The sequence below is a fragment of the Colias croceus genome, chromosome 9 (assembly GCF_905220415.1).
Source record: "Colias croceus chromosome 9, ilColCroc2.1".
Taxonomy (NCBI): Eukaryota; Metazoa; Arthropoda; class Insecta; order Lepidoptera; family Pieridae; genus Colias; species Colias croceus.
In genome coordinates this window covers 5,634,123-5,653,742 of record NC_059545.1, presented here as the reverse complement: position 1 = coordinate 5,653,742, position 19,620 = coordinate 5,634,123, and the positions used below count along the sequence as shown (strand labels likewise).

Here is a 19,620-nt window from a genome sequence, read left to right as displayed (position 1 = left end):
CCAAATTTCATGCAAATAGGCGTGATTGAGTAACAGACAGACAGAGTTACTTTCGCATTTATAATTTTAGTATGGATAAAACATAACGCGATTAATTTTGATAAAACGGGTAGGTATAAAATAGGTACTTTTTATATTTGAAGAATATAACGACGTGCAATGTCAGATATAAACAAGTCGATTATAATTTTTAGAACAAGTAGGTACCTATTTAAGTTATTTTATTAAACGACTTCAAAAAAAAGGAGAAGGTTATCAATTCGGCCAGTATATTTTTTTATGTATGTATACCGATTACTCCGAGATTTCTGAACCGATTTACGTGATTCTTTTTTTTTTTTTTTGATGCGGAATTGTGTGGAATTGGTCCCAGAAAAAAAATATTCGTATAGGCCCGCTAGTTTTTATTTTAGCTCATAAAATAAAAACTAGCTAAAATAAAAACTATACTATATAAATATATATATACTAAATAAAAAATATACTAAATATATACTAAATAAAAAATAAAAACTATTTTTGTCTGAGACTTAATTGAAATCTAGCAAGTAACTTTGATTCACTTCCCGGTTACCGATTGGGCTGAAATTTTGTATACGTATGTAAATTGGATAGAGATGAAACATTATCATGACATAGAGCTGATTTGATGATGGAATCGGAAAGTGACCATAGGAACTCAGTAATACATTGACTCAACTTTATCGAGTTTTAGCTCGTTTGATTCGTGTTGAAAAATACACTAAAAAGTATTAAATAAAAATAAAAACGTTAAAAACAACCGACTTCAAAAACGGAAAAGTAAAAAATAAAAAAGATTTGATACCTATTATTAATTACTACCTACATATTATTTAGATCTGCTATTTATTAAATAGGTTTGAAGTCGTTACCAAGCACTAAGCACTTAGTATTAGCACCGACATCAAACCTTTCACAAGTTGTAATGTTAAAGATATATTTGTACTTACATTTGAGGATGTTTAACGAATCTTTCGATTAAGTTGACATAGTGTGCATAAGCATAGATTAGTTGACAAATTATAATATCATAGTATTTGCCTGTTTTATATTATAGGCAATATAAAACAGGCAAAAACGAGTTGAATGGTTCAATAAAAAATAAAGTAGTATAGCAGTTAAGTATAGTAGGTATATAATGACGCAATAAAGTTATAAAAAGTAGCTCGTGGAGTGCTTGGCGCTTGCACGTGGAGTACGATGCACTGGATCTAACATTTATAGTTTCTTATCGTTGGCGAGAAACAATATTTGTAAGCACGAAAAACCAATAAAATTTTCCATTGTCGCCGTGAACTCGAATGAAAACAACACGAGGACGCAGCCATTCAGTTGCACGTGGAAACTCTGCGATTAATAAATGTTTACAGTAAAATTTACTGCCTCAGGAAATTTAAAGCCCTAATTTCTTGGCTGCACTATTGATTATATACAACATTATGCAACAGATACCACACGTATATTTATATACATACCTAGAGTTTTCTTACCTGGCTAGTTAGGTACCTACCTACCATTGTAAAGGAGATTTAGTACACAATACATAATAATTCAGTGCAATTAAATACACAATAATATGGTATGTCACAAATAAAACAAAAAACATCTTTAAGTTATATACATATATGTATATAACATTTCTAGTTTGTATTAGATTCACTAGACAATACAAACTTGAAATTCATTCAAAATAAGAACACGAGCAAAATAACATGACCTACTCGTATCACGGAAGGAAACACAATTAGAAGGTAGGAAAAGGAAGTGACAAGAGCAACGGACTACTAAGAATCGTTAAAAAATAGAGCGTAGTTTATGAAAGTAATTTATTTGCTACTACAGTGGGACTTTGTGTGCTTCGTGGAAAGTAAAACAGACCACCAGGGCGCGCCGTCTACGAGGCTCGATTGTATTTTCATTCATTATAATAACACAAGCTGTTTCAATTACACTTAAAATAAAATACAAAATATAATTATAAAATACAAAATATAATTATTTTTAAACGATGCTCTTGGAAGAGTCACGAGTTCGAAAATTTTCCATGCTTTTAATATGTATATTTGAATGGAATAATATACTTTTTCAAGTAACTCTGCCAATAATAAAGTATGTAGACGTGTAGAACTGATTAATGAAGAGTGACAAAATATATTCTTGCCAATTCTGTCATCATTCATGTCTCATCAGATGAGGTAATCGTTGTAGATTGTATGTACATACAAGGTACAAGTACAACGCTTACACATATTCAGCAAATATACATGGTTTATCTACATCTATATTGAGTAACGTTATCGAAGAAAAATACGTGTAGAATAAAAGGTTTTTCCAATTTGAATTTACTCTTTCAAACATACGTGATTATGTGACACAGAATGAAAGACCTATCAAACATTAAAACTGTAAATTGATTTTAATCTTTATCACAATCATATGTTTTCTTAACAATTCAAATGCGAATAATTTATTGCATAAGTTGTCTAAACCTACAGCTACAAATTCAAGCTTTATTAGTTATTAATTGAAACCCCAATAATAACTCTCAACATTGAAATCATTAAATCAATTGAATGTATGATCTGGGTTGATTTATGTCCATACACCAGCGAGATATATTGGAAACGTGCCACGATTATTTGTATTTACAACGCATTAGATTAACAAAGCGGACATATTGACAAAAGCTATTACAACTTCACACGAATTGAAATCGCGTATTGCGAGACAATTAATGTCGTCTCAGTCTGATGGTGTGGAATGTAAAACAAGAGTAAAGACATCGTCTAAGAGCCGGCGCGGTCTATTGTTGGGTGCACTAATGTGTCGGTGCGTCGGCGATGCACGGCCGGATCATGTTGCGGCTAAAAGTGGACACGACGCCGGATCACCGGCCCGTGCCTACATTCACAATACAAACAAACACGACTCTCCAGTACTATAACGGATAGCCATTGTTCCAACGATTGATATCTACTGTTTAATATATTACGAAAGGCAATCGCGTTCATTGTTGCACAAAACATGAAAGCGAAACCCCGCGCATGTCAATTAAATTTTAGGCGAAAGTTAATGTCCTGAAAAACTAAAATTATTTGACAATAAACGAAAGGAATAACAAGGAACTCTCATTTACAGAAAAAATGTCCATTCCCAGCAAGCACAAAACACCATTATAACAAACTTATGATAGCACGAGTTCATGTACAAAGCATTATAACCAAATCGTATATCGGCTGTATTTCTTTTATACGACTCTTATAAGTAAAATTTGGGCCCCCCCTTTAGACAGCGTTGAGCTATACAAAGGCAATTTAATAGCATTATAATCATCGTATTAAATCATTAATTAAGTCAGTTATGAGCACATGAATAAACAAATGGCATTTTTTGCGACTTCATTACAGTTATTATATAGCTTTTAAAATTACAATCTGTTATTAAAATTTCATAACAATGCTAACTGTTGTAATTCCTTTGTAAAAAAGAAAATCTTATGATTTTAAAAATATATTGATCTGTTTTTGATCGTGCAACGTTATGTGGACTTGAAATATTTAAATGTGAAAATTAATATTGAATGATGGGTAAGTACCGCCTGTATTTCTGAATGTTTTGAGTGAAATTAGCTGCGCGCATCAGTTTGTCGGGTGAAATATACATGTTATTGAGAAAGAATACACGCGCCCTCGCTAAAATACTTTATTAGTATATATTTTTTTTTATAAAATATAACCTATTTTAAACAAATATCACAAAATTTAGATTATAGCAATAGTTTTAACAATTAAAGTACCTTATAAAGGTATTGGTAGAAAAAAAAAATGATTTCATTCCCTTTCTAGTCAGATCTTAGTAACTTGTATTATTTTTGTAAGATAGGAAAAGGAAAGCAAATGGCGACAAATGAAATTAAAGCTTTAGGCATTTGACGATAGCATAATAGTGCTGTTAATTTTAATATGGCTCGTCACAAAAATTAGAGCTCGTATAATAGTGTAATACCAGACACTTATTATGTTCAGCCATATGACAGCACTTCGGAAATATGTTATAATTAGTGACTGATTTTATCGAGCTTATCAGGGAACCGTAATTACTTGGTATAAAATAAATAAGCCAAGATTTTTAATTAAGCCATTTAAAAAACCAACTTGCTTGTTCTTTTCAGAACCAACATGCCCTGCAAAGTAAAGCGTTTCCCAACATAATATGAAGATGCCGATGAAGAAGTTTTTTTTGTTTACTACAATTATTATTAATAAAATCAGTATAGTTACTCCTTTTTAAGTTTTCATTTGAATCCGCCTGTTTTTTAGTTTTATTCAAAGCCTTTTTATCCATTAACCAAATTCAAATTACGATGTTATTAATACTCATAGTTCTAACAATACTTTTATTTCGATCAATATATAGCTATATACTGTAGAGATGAATAAATTTGAAAGAAAACGGAGCAAAAGCATTAATTGTTATAAAGTCAATGTTAATATAGGATTAGCAATAAATTAACACAATAATGGACTATTATAAAGCTTTTATTCTTTAAAAAACCAACATACGTTCAAAGGCACTATAAAATAATTTATTTATGCTTATTTAGAGCGTAACGTTATTAAAATTACCAATATAAGATAATAGTCTTACTATAAGTTTGAAAGCTGTTTTAGAAGCTGTAATTTAGAATTATCCTACGTTTATTTAAGATTTTTGACATTGTAACAATTTTTTGGTAACCATTATATAACAGTTAGCATTATTTGATGAAGCAAATGCTTTTATAAAGTACTTATATTTGGATAGTGACGATTTAAATAATTAATATAACTTCAAGTCATAATTCTGTATATATTTTTGGTTAATATACAAGTTATGTGCTTGCTGGGTTGTTTATAATGGAAAGTTTTGAAAATACGGCTATTGTAATGTTGGCAACCTTTATGATTTTTTAATTTGCGTACATAATAGGAAGTAGGTAAGTAATTTAAAATTGTAAGGACGTCATACCAACAAAATATTAAGATACAAGTCTGGAGACAGGAATGTAATAAAATGCCCCAGTTATTATTGGAGCATAATCTTGAAATGCTCGTCCGTTTAAAGTATTTATCGTAGACACTTATGAAAAAGCATGATCTTGAACAGAAGAACAAAAAATCATGACTATATTACCCAGGTCGCTATAATAGAACCGTCTAGACATTGGAACATAAATTCACACATCATTAATCACAAAAGCGCAGACTTAAATTTCCTGGTAAGGAGGGTTGTTTTGTTTAGTGATTAATAACTTCGTCTGTTTTAAAAATAACATTTTAAAAGTGACTATAAAATAGTTTTCAGTGTCAATTTATCTGAATATAACAACAATTCACCATTAATAATCTACATTCAAAGATGATGTTGTAGACGTGAGAGTTATTTTTAAAAGTATTTTTGTGCTTATTTTACATGACGACCGATTGCTGTGGTATAAAGGCAAAGTCATTGAATGGAGATGATTTAATAATTGTAGCTAGAATACATTTAATATGTACAGGACTTCCTATGTAGATATTAAAATGGTTGACAACCGCTGTAGAGCCACTCATTTCTGTGCTTAAAATAATATTTTTGTTATTAATAGATCGTCTATATAAACAGTGTAGTTTAGTTTAGGTCGGTTTGCAAGCGAGTAATGAGATGGTGGTAATGTTTACCGTTGCTCGGCCAAACGAATGAATCACGTGCGGCGTGGGCGCAAGAACACCAACGACCAAATCGGTCCTGTCTCAGTACCAGCACGTTCCCATTTTAACTTGACGAACCTATAAATAATATACCATTGAGACGAAAGCAGCTGACGTCTCGTAACCCGAAAAATCGTCAAAATAACGCCTGCCGTCACTGTTTAATTACTCGTATTATACGATCTATGTAGGTAATTCGTATGTTTGGATCTCTGCTCATCGTGACAGGATAATTTTTAGCTGTTAAATCTATAATTAATATCCATGGCATAACGTTTATTTATCCACGAAGAATATCAATAATTATAATTACACCACTCTTGGCCAATCTTAAATTTCATTGAGTATTTTACTTTAAACATAAAATTACATCATTGATACACGGCATTAGCGTCACCTAGTGAGGTAGTTGGCTCTGGTATGTGGCATTATAATGGAGTTGTGTTAAATATAGAGTGCATTTTATGTATGTTTATAGCGGGTCTGCCCTCGTGATCGCAGCCGGTCGCCGGCGCCGAGCCAAATCGGAGTGCTGCAGTGCGGCGTCGGCGAGGCCGCGTCATACATCCATCACATCTCTCATCATTTGCTATGAATAGAACACGGGCCTAGTGTTTCATTTCTTGAATTCCTCTCGCCGTAAACAATGCCGTCATAAACGGAGCTAAAAATTGAAATGCGCGGAGTAGGTCGCTCTCAGGTTTTTGTACGATTACAACACAGTTGCAATGTAAGACCCGATAACCTTTTATCGCAAGGCCGTGTTTATAAACATTAATCCCTGTGATTAGAGTAGGTGCATATGTCGTGGCCATATCGTAGATTTGCTCATTTCATGAAATGGCCAACATAGTTTGATCAGATCGTTAAATCGTCAACGTTTCACGATTTGGTCATCGACATTTGGCCAGATCGTATAAAATATCGTAGAGAGTCCATAAAACATTAAAAAATTCAGAATATTTTAAGAACTTGTTTATTGTCATTTTAGTTAGTGCCGCAGTAGCGCCGGCGAATACCAGAAGCGAATGTTTTTTTCAATAGAAAACAGTTAGGTTAGGTTAGACTTTAATAAACAACGCACGAGCCGAGCAAAGCGAGCGTGCCGCGGCAGTGGCCGGCGAGTGCCAAAAGCGAATCGCTTTTTAAAAAAGAAACAAAAATGGTCGCATTTCGTGGAATGGCCATCCACGTTTGGCCAGATCGACGATCTGGCCAAATGTGGATGACCAAATCGTGAAACGTTGACGATTTAATGATCTGTCCAAACTAAATTGGCCATTCCATGAAATGAGCAAATCTACGATATGGCCACGACACATACATACAGATTTAAGTAAAGGTCATCTATTTTAAACGATTTTCTTTATGTGTGCGATTTATTGCGCTTTATTGAAACGAATATTCGTAATTGAATTATTTTTCCTAGCCATATAAAAAAATATTCGAAAGTTATTCAAAATACGAAACAAGAGTCTTCCATTAGGTATTAGTTATAACTTTATTCTTATTGTCTTTTTAAATAATGAAAACAGTCTTAATTTGTTATTTCAAAATCATAACCTTTCAATAAATTCATAAGGAAGTACCTATTCTACATACGATGCCTATGAAAAAAAAAGAACCATTATTACGTAAATTTTAAATTTTAGTTGGTCACTACTTACTAGTTACTACCCAATAATACTACATCTTTGAAAAAAATAAGAAATAGCAGTCATTAAACTAGTAGTTACATATTTATTATGGTGAAAATGAGTGCTGGTTTTATAATAATGATTTTGTATAAGTAATGTATTTTACCAATAAATGTACAGTATTATAAACAACACTATACTATTTTTTTTTTACACGAACTACATCCTAGTAATATTATAAACATTATAAAAATGGGGCAGGACTGTGGACAGAAGCATGTGACACAAAAAAACATGTTGCTATTTATCATAATTAAACATAGCGTGATATCAGTAAGCATCGTTTGAAAGATTAAAATACGAGTTAATACAAAGTTCAAATGGTATTCTACACATACTTATTACAGCAATGCAAATCGGTAAAAACAAATTAATAGTAGTAGAGTTAATTCTAATTTCACGGCAGTATTCATATATATTTTTGACCGTATACTGCCCTTGAATACGATAATTCCAATTTCCAACCTATCATAGTACAATTTGTCATAATATTATGTATCCAAAAAACGTGTAAGCGTCATATGCGAGTCACCCGGCGCGGCGCAAGCGTCGCATACTACCACATACAACAGATGAGTGTCGCGTGCTAACTACATTATATTATGTACAAACTACATATCCGCCCCGCATGATGTGCTCTCAACTCTCGACTGTAAACAAGGGGCATCGTTCAGTCACTCCGAGAATATTCCGTTGGACTCTGCCACGGCACGCATCGATCTATCTATGTATCGAGTGCACCGGAAATACCCCACTGCGTTTGCATGTATCGACCATATGTTTACGGAACTTAAAAACAGACCAGGCGCCAACAGCATGAGTAAATAATTCCCGGACACTCACGAGGAGAACAAATGCTCTTTTGGCTTTCGTAAATACATATTAATATTATACCTAAACTTATTTGTTATTTTTGAATAAACATTTGTACGTTTACCTATTCAACCATACAACATTCGAATTTTTGTTTAAATGTTTTATATGTTTGTCACATAAAAACTTAAGTAGCAGATTGAAGTTTCGGTAAAAAATAAATAATGTTTTGTGAAAAACATGAGCGTATCAAAAGGTACTATAATTAATCAGGTGTTGGCGGATTTTGTGACCTCAGTATGGTTTGGCTGGTGTCAAAAACCTGCGGCGGTCAGTCACCGACATGGTTACTTTGACCAAGGCTAACACAAATATTATTTGAATCTTAAAACTTAAGTATATTAGTCATGTCATGTTAGCTCTTGCTTGGTATTAAAAAAATTTGGCAGTATCCTGCCATTAATATGTTTAAACAATAGAAAATCAGAAATTCCTTAAAGTTTAAAGTTTCTTACCTACCTTTATAGACCTAAATAAGCTTAAAATAGTGAAGAATGAATAATTCACATTCGTCATAAGACAACAGCAGATCGCAATTTTACATTGTGGGCACTCATAGTTTCGAAAACAAAATCACAAAGCAGAACTTGTACCTGGCTGTTAATGGCACCCACCGTGTATTTAATGTATCTTACAGCTTAGCGTCACTGTTTTTCTCGTACTAAATGAACGTCACAAAGCTTTTACGAAGAAATCGTATAACTGTTTTCGTTTCGCTGTGAAATTGTGATAAAGTTTTGACACAAAGATGTTTTTGACTTTCTGTTTAATCACGGGAGGCGATTAAATAACAACGTGTTTATTTTTTTTTGTTTTCAGTGCATAATAACAATAATGACATAGCGTTTGAAATCAATTGAAATATTTCCTTGAATAAAAAAATTATACCAATTATATGATTAATCTAAGTGTCAAAACTATTAAGTCTATTCACCCTAATCTAATTCACATCATAATACAAATATACCATTATTTACGATTCTGTGAAGGCATTTTATTATCATTGGTCGTTATCACACGAAAACAAATGCCGACGTAGGTAATATAATTCATAAGTAATGTTTTGCGTTTTAAAGAAGTAAACAAAAATATTGTGAAATTGCCGCTCAGTTCACCATAAAAATAAACAAAAAGTGGCACAAAAGGCCGGGATGTTTTTAAATTAAAGAAATAATAAGGGTTATAAACAAGTTACAATAACAAGAGAATTAACTGCGACGATAACATGTTGTTTCGTTTTGAAAATACAGTTAGGTAGGTACGCTGTCACACTGAAATATTTCATTGATGAGCAATGAGCATTGCAATTTTAAAAATTTCATAAGTAAAAATATAACTATCATTTTACCTATATAATATAAAGGCCTCTCTTATTTCGCCTTCCACTGGTTTAATAAACAACTTGTTTAAATCATAAATATGCCCAATGGAGAGGCCTCTTAAAAATTTTGAAGCTTTAAATATTTAGTCTAGAAATGATGCTATTTATATTTTATACGACAAATAACAATGGAAAGAAAGTGTTTTATGATGAATTGTCCTATTGACGGTATAATTAAAATACGATACATATGTAAATGCTAATACACAACAGTTTATTTCCACGGCGTCGACTGACGGCGCCCGCTCTAAAGACGTAAATAGGTTCAATGACCCCGACCTTGGCGGCGCCGACGCAAACCGTATTGTCTTCGTTTGCTTATTATTATTAATTACGTAACAATATATGTAGTTGTTAATTACAAACATTCAATGTAACAGAACACTTGTGACGCTTATCTTATCGTGAAAATATTCATTGGTTAAACAACGACATATAATAATATAACCACAAACTATCCGAACTTGGGGTTATTCCACATAAAAACAATCTTATTATATCAGTTAACTAATGTTACTTTAACATTGAGCCGTCATTCTATCTGAATTTTCCATGGATGAGAGATGTTACAAATATCATAACACAAACGCCGTACAAAATAGGTACTAACGCTAATTACAGTCAAAGACTTCTAAACATCAATGACGTCTATTTACTAGGCTTAAATATTTATTTTTACCCTAGGCACATTACGTACAAATTAGGGTTTAGAACCGGGAAATCCCGGAACCGAAAATCCCGGGAATTCCCGGTTCTTTTGTTAGTAAAATGGAACCGGGAAATAAATTTTGATTCCCGGTTCTTTCGGTTCTTTCGGGAATATTATTTAATACTACTAGTTTATCTATTACTCTTTCAAACTTCTGTTCCTACTATCTCATTCATTATTTTTCTTCACTGTAAAACTCTTATTCACTGTTATTTTACTTTTCCACACTTTCTACTGTTCAAAAGTTTAATGTAAATAGCTCCGAGCTAATACAAAAAAACGCGCGAAATACATGGTCGCTCGCTCTAATGCTCTCTCTCTCTAAATCGGTTGTCGCGTTGCGTTACGAAATTAAAAAACTAATCAAAGATGAAAGAGGGCCACAAGTTCTCTATGTCTTTTGATGAATGGACACCGGTTCGAAATCGAAGATACCTCAGTTTGAATTTGCATTCTCCTAATTTTTCTGGAGGCAAAAACTTTAAAAATTTGGGGCTCATCAGGATTCACGGCTCCTTTCCAGCAACGATATGTGTGCAAGAAATAAGCAGCAAATTAATGTAGTTTGGAGTGTCACTGGACAATGACATCAAACTCAAATTATTTTTAACATTTACCACCATCATCATCGCTGCGACCACAGATGGATGCAGCATGATGGTGAAAGTCGGCAAATATTTGTCGTCTTTTCATCAAATATGCATTGCCCATGCGCTACAACTGGCAATAACAGATGTTTTTTACAAAAAAAAAAAAAAAAAAAAACCTGAGACAGAAGAAGCTGAAGAAGAAAGACGAGGTGTAATGGACGCAGAAGAGGACGACGATGTTATTCCTTTGGCAGCACTTAGTAGGCAGAGAGTTCAAGAGAACATAGAATCTTTAGATAAGGATTCAGATTCGGAAGACGAAGCCGATGGCGCAGTTTTCTTTTTTCAAAATGAAATGCCTCCAGATTCAGAACGTCAATTCATACACAGAGATTTGCTCTCAAAAGTAAGAAAAGTTGTCAAACTTTTTCGCAAATCGCCCACTAAAAACGATGACGTTCTGCAGAAGTACTCGTACGTCGTCGCAGATTTTCATAAAGAATATTCACTAACCTGTGACTCAGTAACACGTTGGAGTAGCCTAGCTAATATGCTTGAAAGATTCTTGAAGCTTCGGACTTGTATTGAGAAAGCTGGTTAATGCTAAATGCTAATTTTATTTTTTTAGATTTCTTTGAGTTTACAATAAAAATACTTGAATATTTTATTGTAGTTTACTTTTGACTTGTTGTTAACACACATAACACTTGTTTAAAATTTTATAATACAAAAAACTCCCAAGTCCCGAAAATACCGAAAGAACCGGGAAATCCCGGTTCCTTTAAGGAAAAGTACCGAAATCCCCGGTTCTCAAAAAAGAGACCGGTTCCGGAAACCCTAGTACAAATAACAGAATTAAAAATTAAAATATTGATTTCCGATGCCTATGCGGTTAGATTGTCGAAGCTTCGTAGCGCTACAATAGTCGTGAGAAAATTTTAACTACACTGACACTCGTTCCCACGAAAGATCTATGTTTTGTAGAAATCTTACAAGAACGGTGACATCATATTACTCATCAAATAATATCCCATAAGAAAACTAACGCATATCGTAGGAAGAGTTAGTGAAGCATTTTAATTTGAAAATATAGTAGGGAGATGGTAAGGTAGATGGTATTAGGAATTGTATAAATAATGGTTACTTTGATAAGAAAAAGACGAGATTTGTGTTGTTTTTCTGCATATCAATCATCGATTTTAAAACGGGAATAGCCCCGACTTCCCAATCCCATGTCGTGGGCCGTGGCCATATCGTAGATTTGCTCATTTCATGAAATGGTTGAATGTCTATTGGCCACATCATGATTTGGTTCTGGGGGAGAAGATGGTTGGATGGGAGTGTTTAATGTAACTTTTTTGGATATATCCCGTTTTATTTTTTAAAAGTTATTATTGTCATTTTACTCATTAGGCAAAGGGCTTTCGATATCAGTTTAAAGTTTTTTGATATCTGCAATAGTTACGGAATAATCGCCTGCGCACACTTAACGATTACACCCTGTATATACGTGGGCAAAGGCTACGAAAAATAAATATAAAACCGTTTAGTGTTTTTATTATTCCGAATAATTAACATGTAGGTAAATACTTTTGTGTACATATTATATTTTAATTGCGATATAAATATCTTTGGTACCAAAAAAGGTCACTCGTAACTTACTTGTACTTACTTACTCACTTTTTCAAACGTAGTAAGTATAACGAATATCGAAACTAAACTAAATGATAAATTTATTTACATTTTAATGATTTCTCGTTACATACTCTAACAATTAAATTATGAAATTAATTTCAATGTGCACTTTCGTGATCGTCCTATATTCTAATTGAAATGCTATTATTATGTTAAAATGTGATTAAAACTTAAAAAAAAAAAGTGTAAAAAGTACATTATAGTTAGTTACATACAATGTAACTTTAGTTGCGAGTTGCGATCAATATTTTTTTTTTTTTTTTAATTCTTCAAGGATGATTTTTATTAGTAGAGATCGATCAAAGTCAATATATCTTAAGAAGTAACAATATTGTTACTGTAGTTATATTATTCTAAATATAGAATTCAATTCCGGTGAGTAATATCAAGCGCATAAATAGTAACGATGATTAGTTGTTGCGGGGAACTCCGAAGTGATTGTAAACATAATGTGCAATAATAAAATATGTATAAAACAATAATACTCAATCTAATTCACTACCTTCATATTTGTGCTCAAATCAAGTACAAGAATCTTCTCTTTTTTTTCTTTCAAATATAGAGGACCAAAAATGAAGACCTAGAATAGGACATAGGCTTTATATCCCGAAAATCTGACAGGAACTCGAACGGTAACTATGCAGTTTTTTTTTAAAACGCGGGCGACGCCGCGGGCGAAAATCTAGTTTAAACTTTAAACATAAATGTTTAGTTCATTTAAATAAATATATTTTTTATTTAAACGTTATAATATAATATGAACCTCCACAGCAAAAGATACCGGAAAATCAACATGATTAAGCCCGACAATATTTTATTAGAACTTTTACGTATGAAAGGACTAACCGGTGATAAAAGGGTCACGGCCTGTCTAGACTGAACTACAATCTAAAGTCTAGACGTCTGAATTATTTAGGATCCAACATTGGACGGAATTTCTATGTTAAATTGTATCAAAGTTCAAAATGTTATTCGGATATAGAAAAATTGAATGAACAGGATAGAACAACTCCAATTTTTGTGACCAATGAAACTGAAATAATACAATAATATTGTTATATGAATGCTGCAGGAATCATAACAACACATCGTGTTTGCTTGAATGATTTGTTGTTTACGTTCTTAGTGTGTAAATATAGAAGTTTCCTCAAGTATTGAGCCTGCAGGTATACTATACAGCTAACAGGAAAATCGAAAAACGTATAGAGCGTTTTTGATTTTTTTCTGATTATGCCCAGCAAATGCCCGTAATGTATGTTGTACGGTCTACTTTCAATGGTGTGGAACGAGCACAATCTAAGTAAGTACTATTTATTTTCTATATTAAACTTGAACAACAATTCACGAGGAAAAAGTCAACACACAATAACCACATGGATTCATAATTTGACTAGCAATACGGGAATTCCAATTCGGATATGAAAATAATTATTTAATTACTCAAATAATGAAGTACTGATAATTTAGGAAACTTATCAATTTATAAACGGATTCTTAAATTAATGTTGTTATGGCTGATATTATATTATGTAAATTGTAAAATTTGCAATGTTAGTTGAAGATTCATTTAGTTAGGTATCTACAAATATTTTGATAAAGTTGATGTGAACGTTTTGAGAAGACATTATTTATTGCAAATCTTCTGCGAAAATAGTACAATATATCAAGCATTCTCGTTATACAAACAAAAACAAACCTTACTAAACTTTAGCGAGGTAAAACAATAGAAAAGCGGTTTCAAACCGCGTCGCAGTGAACCAATGACGCCTTTAACTCCCCTCATGTTTAGGTCACGCCGAGCGGTACCTCGCCGCTTGTTTGTTTACAAACGAAAACGAGGGCATCTCTCTTCTTTCAAAATAGAATGACTAAGAGAGGTTGGCAAAACAACTTGCGTCACTAGCGACGACCGCGGCGGTCGTTGCGCTCGCCGCTAGCTGTCACAACTTTATTTGAATTGCTTACAACGAACCGTGATAATGCTGAAAACCATTTCTGCTTTATCCTTAAAACCCAAAAAACAAATGTTGAGTCATGATAATGTGCGGTTTTGTAGATTAGATATAGCACACTAAATATTGTATAGAAACTTCTGTCGTAGGCGGAATGGATTGGTCCTAATCAATATTTCTATGATATTTTTATAACTTAAAGCTACTATTTCAATATTGATTCGGGGCAAGTAGTAAACTGCGTCAGTTTAAGTGCTTGCTAAAACTGACGCAGCTTTTAACAACTAGTTTCCTAATTACTTTGAGGCTTTCAATTTTTTTTGTTGCCGGTCTAACGACGACAGATATACAGGGTGTCTCAAAAGAAAGTTTATATTTTGTGGATGAATAAAAAAAAAAGTAAGCGGTGTATTGAAAAAATGTTTATTAATTATTAAAGTGCATAATATGGGAATTTATTTCTTAAAAATAGTATCGTCCAAATGCGTTTGCGTTCACGGCACTCATTTAATCGAACAGTAAAATTATTTATGACAGCTCGGCAGGTAGACACAGTGATGGCTGCCATTTCGTGCCGGATATTTTCTTTTAAATGCACTAGAGAAGTTGGTTTGTTGGCATACACTTTAGATTCAAGATACCCCTACAAGAAAAAGTCCATGGGAGTTAAATCAGGGCTGCGTGGAGGCCAATTTATATCACCTCTCCTAGAGATCAATTTTCCCGGGAAAATTTTATGAATTCGAAGTAAAGACATATTGGATGTGTCCGTCTTGCTCCAACCATGTTCTCTGGTTATGGCCAGGAAAGTTTTGCAGTGCAGGGACTAAAAACTCGTCTAACATCTTTACATAGCGCTCTGAATTTACTGTAACTACACGCCCCCTTTCGTCTTCAAAAAGTAAGGGCCAATAATTCCTCTCTAATTTCTATTCTCGATAATTTCTTGTGGGGGTATCTTAAATCTAAAGTATGCCAACAAACCAACTTCTCTAGAGCATTTAAAAGAAAATATCCGGCACGAAATGGCAGCCATCACCGTCTCTACCTGCCGAGCTGTCATAAATACTGTAATTTTACTGTTCGATTAAATGAGTGCCGTGAACGCAATGGACTGCATTTGGACGATATTATTTTTGAGAAATAAATTCCCATATTATGCACTTTAACAATTAATAAACATTTTTTCAATACACCGCTTACTTTTTTTTATTCATCCACAAAATATAAACTTTCTTTTGAGACACCTGTATAAATTATATAAAATAAATCATCAAAAATAAATTTTTTTGCTGTTAACAGAAAGTTTTTGTATAAGTACTTGCATTTGAAGCCAAAATGGAAAGCGATTAATTAAAATACTTGAAAAACAGCATTCGAGGAAACAGCAAATGGCTAATCCACTTGACATGACATTATGTCAATCAAATACAACGGATCATAGACAAATTGATTATTACTAGAACTTCGACGTAACACACCCAAATTTGCTATTTGTATAAATAAAAAGCTCATATTACATTAACTAAAACAGACCAGAGTACTGAAGAAAAAGCAAATAATGACTTTTCATATACACAAAACGTCGATTAACGAGTGATTTTATCTATTTACCTTTAAGTATTCGTAGAAATAGCGACAACAACAAAGTCAATATTTTATTCGCGGAATTCGCACATGGTGTAAACTTTACAAGATCTATAACGAGTACTTAGAATCAAATAAGGATGTCTAGAACACGCTGCAGTGTAATTACATTCTGACTTATTTATAGAAACTTAAAGTCTATATTTAACCTGTATCTTATAAATTTATTATCAAAATAATAAAAAAAGTCTATGACTAGATCTTAAACTGAAATCTAAACTAGCAATACTTTTCAATGGAACTTGGCACTGTGATCGTTATAATTACTTCCTTTTTATGATGAATATAACGATATCCGGTATTGTTAGCGTATTATAATTTATAATATTATATAATGTGGTCTAAAAGTCTAGGTTTGACTCAAGTTGTTAAAATGACGCGTTAAATTAATTATATCCCATACGTAAGCTTTAATAATTTGCGTACATTCAATGTTATCATAGATGTCAACTGTCAATCATTGGAATAACGTACCTGTAAGTATAGACTACAGGCGCGGAACTTTGTTGTGTCGGAGAAAACACGTGCAATTGAGATTTTTCTTAAATAATTTGTTGAGAACACTCATTTATAGTGTAAAGTGGTAGTGATAACCAAATTTGTGACTGTCTTTATATATATATTGGGGTAAGCGTATATTTACTAACTTTCCTCATCCATCATGAATCCTGATCCTCCCGACCCTGGTAAACCTCCTGATATTCAGGGTGAGGCGATGGAAGCAGAACACATACGCAATAAAAGACAACGGTCAGAGCCTTCTGTTGCTGATATGGACATTATTCCGTCTAAAAGACATGTAACAGTTACTAACTACGCGATTGCATCTTCTCAAAATACATATGTGGATCCAATTTTATCGAATCCCATAACCTATTCCGGAAATGACAGTGGTCCTTTCATTGTTTATGTGTCTCGAACGGAAGCCGATCCTGCGGCGGGTTTAACTATTAGACCGATTAAATTTGGGTCATTCCTGCACAATCATCGGGTAGCTAACATAGCTAAAGATGGTGTAAAAGCTATCGGGCGTAACAAAATATCTGTGCAATTCCATACCGCTAGTGATGCAAATAATTTTATTAACTTCCCTCCTCTTAAAGATTCCAATTATCAAGCTTCCATACCTACTTTTCACATCACCCGTATGGGCATTGTCAAAGGTGTCCCTACGGAGTGGTCTATGGAGGAATTCATCAATTATGTGGATTTTCCTGGCGGGAAAGGCAAAATTTTGAAAGCCAGACGATTAAATAAAAAAGTAAGAATAGATGGTGTAACTTCATGGTCTCCATCTCAAACTGTTGTTTTAACCTTTCAGGGTCAAGTTCGCCCAGACAGAATTTACTGCCTTTTTAATTCCATGCCTGTAGAGGTTTACCAATACCCCACAGTCCAATGCTTTAAATGCTGTAGGTTTGGACATGTACGCGATCAATGCCGATCCAAGGAACGGTGTTTCAAATGTTCACAGGCCCACTTGGGTGACTCTTGCCCAACTCTAGAATCTGATGCAACATGCCTTCACTGTTCTGGTAAGCATTATGCAACTGACAAGAAATGCCCTGAACAATCCAGACAAAAGGCCATTAAGCAATTAATGGCATCCGAAGGGATATCATTTGAGGAGGCGTCTAAAGTCATCCCATCAGCACGTAGGTCCTACGCTGAGAATACCCAGATGCAGAATACACTATCTATGAACTCCCAAAGCCTCCCCTCTTCCCAATTTAACCCTCCTATCCAATCAACTCCTAATATTTCATATAGAAAAACCGTCACTCAAACCCCCCGTCCCCGTGCCCCTCTTGGTAAGTCTTATGATAAAACTGTACATCAGTCTATCATCCGTGAACCTTCCTCCTCCCTTTCCAATGGTTGTGCTTTCCCTAATACAGGCTCCTCTTCTCCCTTTGATGAACATCTTCTTAATATGTGTTTATCATTTATAGAAACTTTACTTTCTTACCCTCACCAGTTACCGTCCAACGTTGCCCAAAGATTATCCCGATTCTCATCAATCCTTAATTATGGATCTAGTGTTTCTACAATGGAACGCTCAGAGTATCCGTCCCAAGAAGCATGAGATTTTCGATTTGATATCCAACCATAAACCTCTGGTTCTTGCTATCTCAGAGACATGGTTAATTCCTGGCTCACGCTTTAGGGTTCCAGGATATTCCTGTCTTAGAGATGACAGAGCTGACGGTTACGCTGGCTGCGCTCTGCTTTTGAATAATAGTATCTCCTTTTCACACATTCCACTTCCCCATCATGGCTGTAACTTTAATGCAGTTGCAGCTAGAGTTGCTAATATTTCAGTCCTATCCGTTTATGTTCCTCATCCTCATTCTACTTTTATTCCTGAGCTTTCCCTAATCATATCCTCTCTCCCTCCTCCAATTCTTATTATGGGTGATTTTAACGGGCATCATACTTCCTGGGGTTCGTACATGTGCGACTCCTTTGGTTATCTTTTGATTGACCTTTTTGAAGATCTGAATATGTGCATTATTAACGATTGCCTACCTACTCGGAGAGTCTCCCCGTTACAAAACCCCAATACTGTAGTGGACTTAACTATTTGTTCTTCCATTTTAGCTCCTTCCTTTACATGTTCTACACTTTCCTCTTCTCATGGCAGTGACCATTTTCCAATCCTCATCTCCTGCTCCCGCACAGTCCATGTTCCCACTAGAACTTTTCCTCCTTTGCTCAAATTTAAACTGGGTAATGCTGACTGGGAGAAATTCACTAACCCCCTCGAGTCCAAGATAAGTAACCTCCCGAACCCATCCCTTGAGAACTGTCTGGAATGCTATTCCCTTTTCGTTAACTGCCTCGATAATACGGCTACCGACTCCTTTCCATTGAAATCCTTTTCCACATCATATACTAAGAAGCTATCTCCTCCCTGGTGGGATCATGAATGTACTGACGTAGTTAAAGACCGTAAAGAAGCCGAATTAAGTTATAATTCTAATATGTCGACGGAGAACTTTATTCATTATAAGAAAGTTGCAGCACGCGCTAAACGAATGCTATCAAAAAAAAAGAAAGAGGGCTGGATTCGATTTTGTGAGAATTTATCTCCCAAAACACCATCATCGCTGATGTGGAATAGTATTCGGCGTTTCCGTGGAGCTTTAAGTGATAATAATAGAATATCCAACAACTCAGACGCTTGGCTTGATGATTTTATTGACAAACTATCTCCTCCATTCGTTCCCTCCTCTGATCATTTTCCTTGTTCTCCCCATCATTTAGTATCTCACGACAGTATGGATTGCCCATTCACCTTGCAAGAACTTGTTACGGTTCTTGAC

General features: G+C 34.0%; 1 protein-coding gene across 1 annotated transcript in view; it reads right to left on the bottom strand.

Annotated features, from left to right (window-relative positions):
• LOC123694255 (3-phosphoinositide-dependent protein kinase 1) overlaps nt 1–19,620 on the bottom strand; it is a 72,550-nt gene that overhangs the window by 27,265 nt on the left and 25,665 nt on the right. The window lies entirely within an intron of this gene.